The sequence below is a fragment of the Mytilus galloprovincialis genome, chromosome 7 (genome assembly GCF_965363235.1).
Source record: "Mytilus galloprovincialis chromosome 7, xbMytGall1.hap1.1, whole genome shotgun sequence".
Classification (NCBI taxonomy): Eukaryota; Metazoa; Mollusca; class Bivalvia; order Mytilida; family Mytilidae; genus Mytilus; species Mytilus galloprovincialis.
The window spans coordinates 52,123,092-52,129,255 of NC_134844.1; the positions used below are offsets into that span (position 1 = coordinate 52,123,092).

At 32.7% G+C, this 6,164-nt stretch overlaps 1 long non-coding RNA gene across 1 annotated transcript; it reads right to left on the reverse strand.

Moving 5' to 3' along the window:
• Positions 1–3,608: 3,608 nt before the first annotated feature.
• On the reverse strand, positions 3,609–4,659 carry LOC143083245 (uncharacterized). The gene is made up of 2 exons (XR_012980600.1): positions 4,531–4,659; positions 3,609–3,991 (listed from the first exon to the last, which is right to left on the reverse strand). It is a non-coding gene; the product is annotated as an uncharacterized LOC143083245 (long non-coding RNA).
• Positions 4,660–6,164: the final 1,505 nt, after the last annotated feature.

Sequence of the window (6,164 nt, forward strand, 5' to 3'; positions counted from 1 at the left end):
AGACTGATGACCATTGCATTGAATAAATACCAGATAAAAAAAACATGATTAAACAGTTTCTGAATTAAAGGATTTAGAACTAAACTTCATGCCTTTTAGCATCTTGTTATGTATACCATCCAGACCTGAGGCTTTACCACTTTTGAGTTTAGATATTGATTCAAATATTTCTTTAGTAGAGAATCTATAATCTAATTCACAAAAAGTTTTATTTTTTCCCATATTTTCTATTTTAGAGTTAATTTCTTTAATTCAAATAACCCCAAGAATTCAATTTTTGATGAAATTAAATAAAGTTCAATTTTAGACCTTTCAGAACTCAATGTGGACCAATTTGATAAAGGTGCCCAAATATCAAAAATATAAATACATGGTTAGATTCAGCATATCAAAGAACCCCCAATAATTCCTTTTGTGTTGAAATCAAACAAAGTTTAATTTTGTATCCCGAATTGGATCAACTTGAAAGCTGTGCCCATAATCCAAAATCCAAGTACATATTTAGATTCAGCATATCAAAGAACCCCAAGAATTTAAAAGTTTTGTTAAAATCAAACTAAGTTTGATTTTGAAACCTTTGGACCCTAATGTACCAATTTGAAAACGGGACTATTAAAGAAAAAGAAAAATTAAGAATCTAAATACATGGTTGAATTCGGCATATCAAAGAAACCCAATAATTCAATTTTTGATGAAATCAAACCAAGTCTAATTTTGGACCCTTTTGTCTCTATTTCCTAAACTGTTGAGACCAAAACTCCCAAAATCAATCCCAAACTTCCTGTTGTTGTCATAAACCTTGTATTTAAATTTCTTAGATTTCTATTTACTAATACTAACGTTATTGTGTGAAAACCAAGAAAGAAATGCTTATTTGTGCCCCTTTTTGGCAACTAATTCCTAAACTGTTGGGTCCAAAACTCCCAAAATCAATCCCCTTTCCTTTAGTGGTTATAAACCTTGTGTTAATATTTTCTTGATTTCTTTATACTTATACTTAAGTTTTTATCCGGCTTCGGACGACGCTTTTCTGACATTCCACCCGTATTAGAATGTTTTCATAAACTGTCCAGGCCTGTATTTCATACTGTTCATATTGGGTATATGCACGTTCCTTTTCTGTAACATGTATAAATCGGTGATCTGTTTACTAGGACAAACAACGCCAAAAATGTCATTTCCTTTCGTTTTTCGTCGTTGGTGCTGTGTTGCCTTTTTTTCTTGTTTATATCTGTGTTTGTATGGTTTTTATTTTTCAAACTTCTCTGTTCAAAACTTAGGTATTTTAAAACTAAAGATATTTTAGTGGTTAGGGACAACCGGTATTGCCAAAATTATTACCATTTTACCATCAACCTATTTCTGCTTGTTGACTTCCAAGTTAACAAAATATGTTCTCACATGTACTGCACATGTACTGCGTCTGTCCCATGCATATCCCACATTTTTTTTTCGGTCAACTTTTAACCATGAAAATAAAATAATATTCAACCAGATGCTCCGCAGGGCGCAGCTTTATACGACCGCAGAGGTTAAACCCTGATCGGTTGGGGCAAGTATGGACACAACATTCAAGCTGGATTCAGCTCTAAATTTGGATTGTGATTAAATAGTTGACACAGCATAGGTTTCTGACACAGAATGAATGTGGTTTAATGAACTTAAAATTTTTGTTTTTATTTTGAGCAATACACTATGCTGTTGAATATTAATCCTCTCAAATAAATGTTTGAAGAAATTTTTTTTTTATTTATGAAATCTGAAATGAGAAAAATTTAACCCCCCCCCCCCCAATTTTTTTTTCACATCCCCCTTTCTCTTATTCCAAAACTGATCTCAATTCAAATTTCTAATGGAGTTTGCAACAATAACTATTCATTTAAATACATCATAAAATATTAAAATGTAAAAAAGGTGCTTGTTATCACTGAACTTGGTAAAGATTGTTTTAATTTATCAGTTGGTAGTAAAAGTGAATATACATTGTATATTGTATAAAACAATGATTTAAGTTGATTCAACTACTATTCTGGACAAAGAAAGATAACTCCAATTTTCGAAAATTTCTTGCTATTGCACAATATTGTGCAATTAGATATTTCTTGCTATTGCGCAATACTGTGCAATTGAAAATACTTGCTGATTGAAGATTTCTTGCTATTGCGCAATACTGTGCAATTGAAAATTTCTTACTATTGCACAATACTGTGCAATTGAAGATTTCTTGCTATTGCTGAATACTGTGCAATTGAAAATGTCTTGCTATTGCACAATACTTCATATAATAATTTTGGATCCTGATTTGGACCAACTTGAAAACTGGGCCAATAATCAAAAATCTAAGTACATTTTTGGATTCAGCATATCAAAGAACCCCAAGGATTCAATTTTTGTTAAAATCAAACTAAGTTTAATTTTGGATCCTTTGGACCTTAATGTAGACCAATTTGAAAACGGGACCAAAAATTAGGAATCTTCATACACAGTTAGATTCGGCATATCAAGTAACCCCACTTATTCAATTTTTGATGAAATCAAACAAAGTTTAATTTTGGACCATTTGGGCCCCTTATTCCTAAACTGTTGGGACCAAAACTCCCAAAATCAATCCCAACCTTCCTTTTGTGGTCATAAACCATGTGTTAAAATTTCATAGATTTCTATTCACTTTTACTAAAGTTAGAGAGTTCACTTTTACTAAAGTTAGAGAGTTCACTTTTACTAAAGTTAGAGAGTGCGAAAACTAAAAGTATTCGGACGACGACGACGCAGACGACGACGCCAACGTCATATCAATATGCGACCAAAAAATTTTCAATTTTTGCGGTCGTATAAAAACGCATACAGTCATAACAAAATTTTCAAACAGAATAAAAGATCAATATTTAGAAGCATTTTTTATTCATACATCTATGATTATCAACTTTCTTTTAAGATGACCAAACAATTTTAGCAGATGTCCGAAAGAAATTCTAGTTGCGAAGTCAGCATGTAAGGGGTGAAAGTTCAGACGTTTCTCAAGAATCAAGTCACGTGCTATTGCCACAGGAATATCTCTGGAGACTGTCTCAGATAAAAAACAAAATGGTGTTATACATCCGGGCAACACATGCAAGTTTTCCTCAACTTCGATTGGTGATGCAAACGAAAAGTTCCTGTGTGCTTTAAGTTTGTATTTAAGTTGCCTAAGAAGCACATTGTTTTCCTCTCGACAAATGAAGAAGTAGAATTTACCCTTTCGATCTTTAAGAAACAAGTTCTTGCAATACACAGTTTGATCAGTGTTGTTACGGTCTGATTTGGGTTTGTAAGTAACAGTCTCAGTAAAAATACTATAATTTTCTAGGTTTTTAAGAAGTTCCTTTCCTTCATTTGGTAAATCGTCCGAGAAGACTGATAAGTTTCGAGTTATTATATTAGATGTGGCTTTCTCTTCGTCGCTTGAAGATGTTGATTCGTCTGTTTCGCTGTTGCTGTCAGAGCTTTGGGAAGTAAGTGTAGAAGACTGGTTTGGATACAGTGAAGGAGTTTGTAGGGAAGTGATGTTTTCTTTAAAGTTTTGTTTTGTAGGTGAATCAGTTGGTGTTGGAGTGAAGTGGTCGTCCACGTTTTGTTCTACGGGCTCCATTGAAGTTTCCATCAGCCACATAGTTAAACGACGGAGTGCTCTTTGAAGATGAGGTCGATAGATGATGAAAGCGGTAACTCCGGAGATGAGGCCAGCGGCCAACATCCCGGATTTAGCGTGCCGAGCCATGGTGGCGGCATATTTGGGGCCAACCCTGGAAGGTCAGCCGGCATGAACAACCTACGTTGGCCAAGGTTGCATATCAGGATACATTCTCAAACTAACAATTTGGTTAGTGTGATATCCATTTACTATCTGATGGTCATATTTTAGACAATCCTCCACATTTGGACATGCTTAGTTATGCTTCATGTCAGCATTTCCTGGTGCATTTTTAACTCCACTTGCAAATTACATTCATATCTATAAATAAAGAAAAACAAACATTATTATCTACCACTGGTACTGAACTCACATTTTTTTTTCATCATGCTGAAGTAACTATATATAGTTTTCTGCATGCAAGTTCGGTAACTATATACGATTAAGTATAATATACATAACAATTTATCTGTTCCGTCCCTAGCGAGTAACAATATGGAATATACCGTCCACAGAAAATTAGGCTAATGACTCAGTTTCCTTTAAGGTATTCTAGCTCTCTAGCCCTCTTGTTTTCTTAAAGTTTTTAGTCTATATCCCGTTTAAGGTTTTCTTTAATTCCACAATCCCTCATCGAAAAAAAAATGTATACAATCTTTGAAAGTTAAAACAAAACCAACTCGCCACTCGAAATTTTAATTTTTCAAACAATTGTATGAGTCTCCCATTCTCCGTGAAATAAAGAATAATACAGATTTTTTATCTCTCATTTATATGTCTCTGACCGTGTTTTATTTCAGTTTAGAACTGAGCCTGTTAATTATTTCATTTTCATATGAATTAAGAAACAATTGTCTTACCTTTTTGGGAGTTTCAGTTCATTTTAGTTCTTTCGAACGATCGGCTGATTTCTTTTTCTTTTATGCGTTCATTTTCGTCTTTTTGTCAACCGTATAATATAATGTCAGTAAAACTAAGTTGGTTTTATTTATATCAAATTCGAAATCTATTTTTAGAATATGTAAAGTAAATGATATTTTGCTATACATAAAGTTATTATAATATGCATAATATTCTCATATATTTGAAAATAATATCAAATGTTATCAAATAAACAGGATTATTTTTAATTAGAAGTGTGAAAAAGTCATTGTTAATTTGTTTTTATTCCGTAAAAAATATCTTTTAGTTTCAAATTTGACATAACGGTAATTTCTATTAATAGACATAATATTACTTCGTATTTCATCAGCAAAAGTATGACCTAGACCTGTATTGATCCTTGTTGCTAACTGATCAGGTGATCTGTTTTTTTTTTTTTTGTTTTTTTTTGTTTTTTTTTAATACATGTTGAATTGTGAGACCTAACTAAAACTTGTAAAATATATGGATAAGTTAAGTTATAAGAGAAGTATATAGCCCAGTTCGATCTATTCATTACTCATGCTAAGGATGAGGATATTTTCAGTTTTGTGTCTTTTGATTTAGATTTTAATTCCTTCTATTTTGATAAACTGTATATTTTGAAAAATTATTTTCCCTGCAGGTGTATCAGCACAAAGGGGATTACATTTGTGAATTTTACAGCACCATTTATTGACGAAAATAGTTAATCATCACTTTCATTCTAATACTGACTCTGAGAATACTGCATGAACAACAACAACAACAACAAAATCATTAGCAATTCCAATACTCAATTGCTATGTGAATTCCCTCCCTTTACACTATGGATTATACCTATAACATGTATCAGGGTCATACCATTATTTATGTAAAAATGCAGTGGAAAATCTTGAACAATGCTGCAGCAGAAACGTGTAAATCACTAGCAGTGAGCGGAGCTAGACGAAACATTTTTAGACGATTATTTTGATAAAAACTATATATGTTTTGCAGTCGTTTTGTTCATTATTAGCTATATATACTTTATAAACTTCAACGTACATTCAGTTTTTGAATACCACTTACACTTTGACAAAAGTTTTCAGATATATCGTTCGACACTGTCTTATAATATTTTCACATATACATATCATTCCAACCACGCTGTTCTAACATCAAAGACTAGTACACACATGAGGGGTATTCGGGGAGGTCTGAGATTTAAAAAAAAACATGTTTAACCCCTCCGCTTTTTTGCCTCTGGACTTTGTTAGTCTTGTATATTTTTTTATTTTAGTTTCTTTTATATATTTTGGAGTTTAGTATGATGTTCATTATCACACATTTTTTTTTAGGGGCCAGCTAGCTTAAGCATGCTTCTGGGTGCGGGATGTTTTCACTGTATTGAAGACCAATTGGTGGCCTTCGGCTGTTTTCTGCTCTTTGGTCGGATAGTTGTCTGTTTGACACATTCCCCATTTCCATTCTCAATTTTTTACTCTTGAAAAAAAGAAACTGTGTTAATCAAATTCAGGACAAAATGTCCTTTCTTTTTCTCAAATAATACCCTTCTACTTACAGCGGAAACAATCATTAAACAAACACTTTC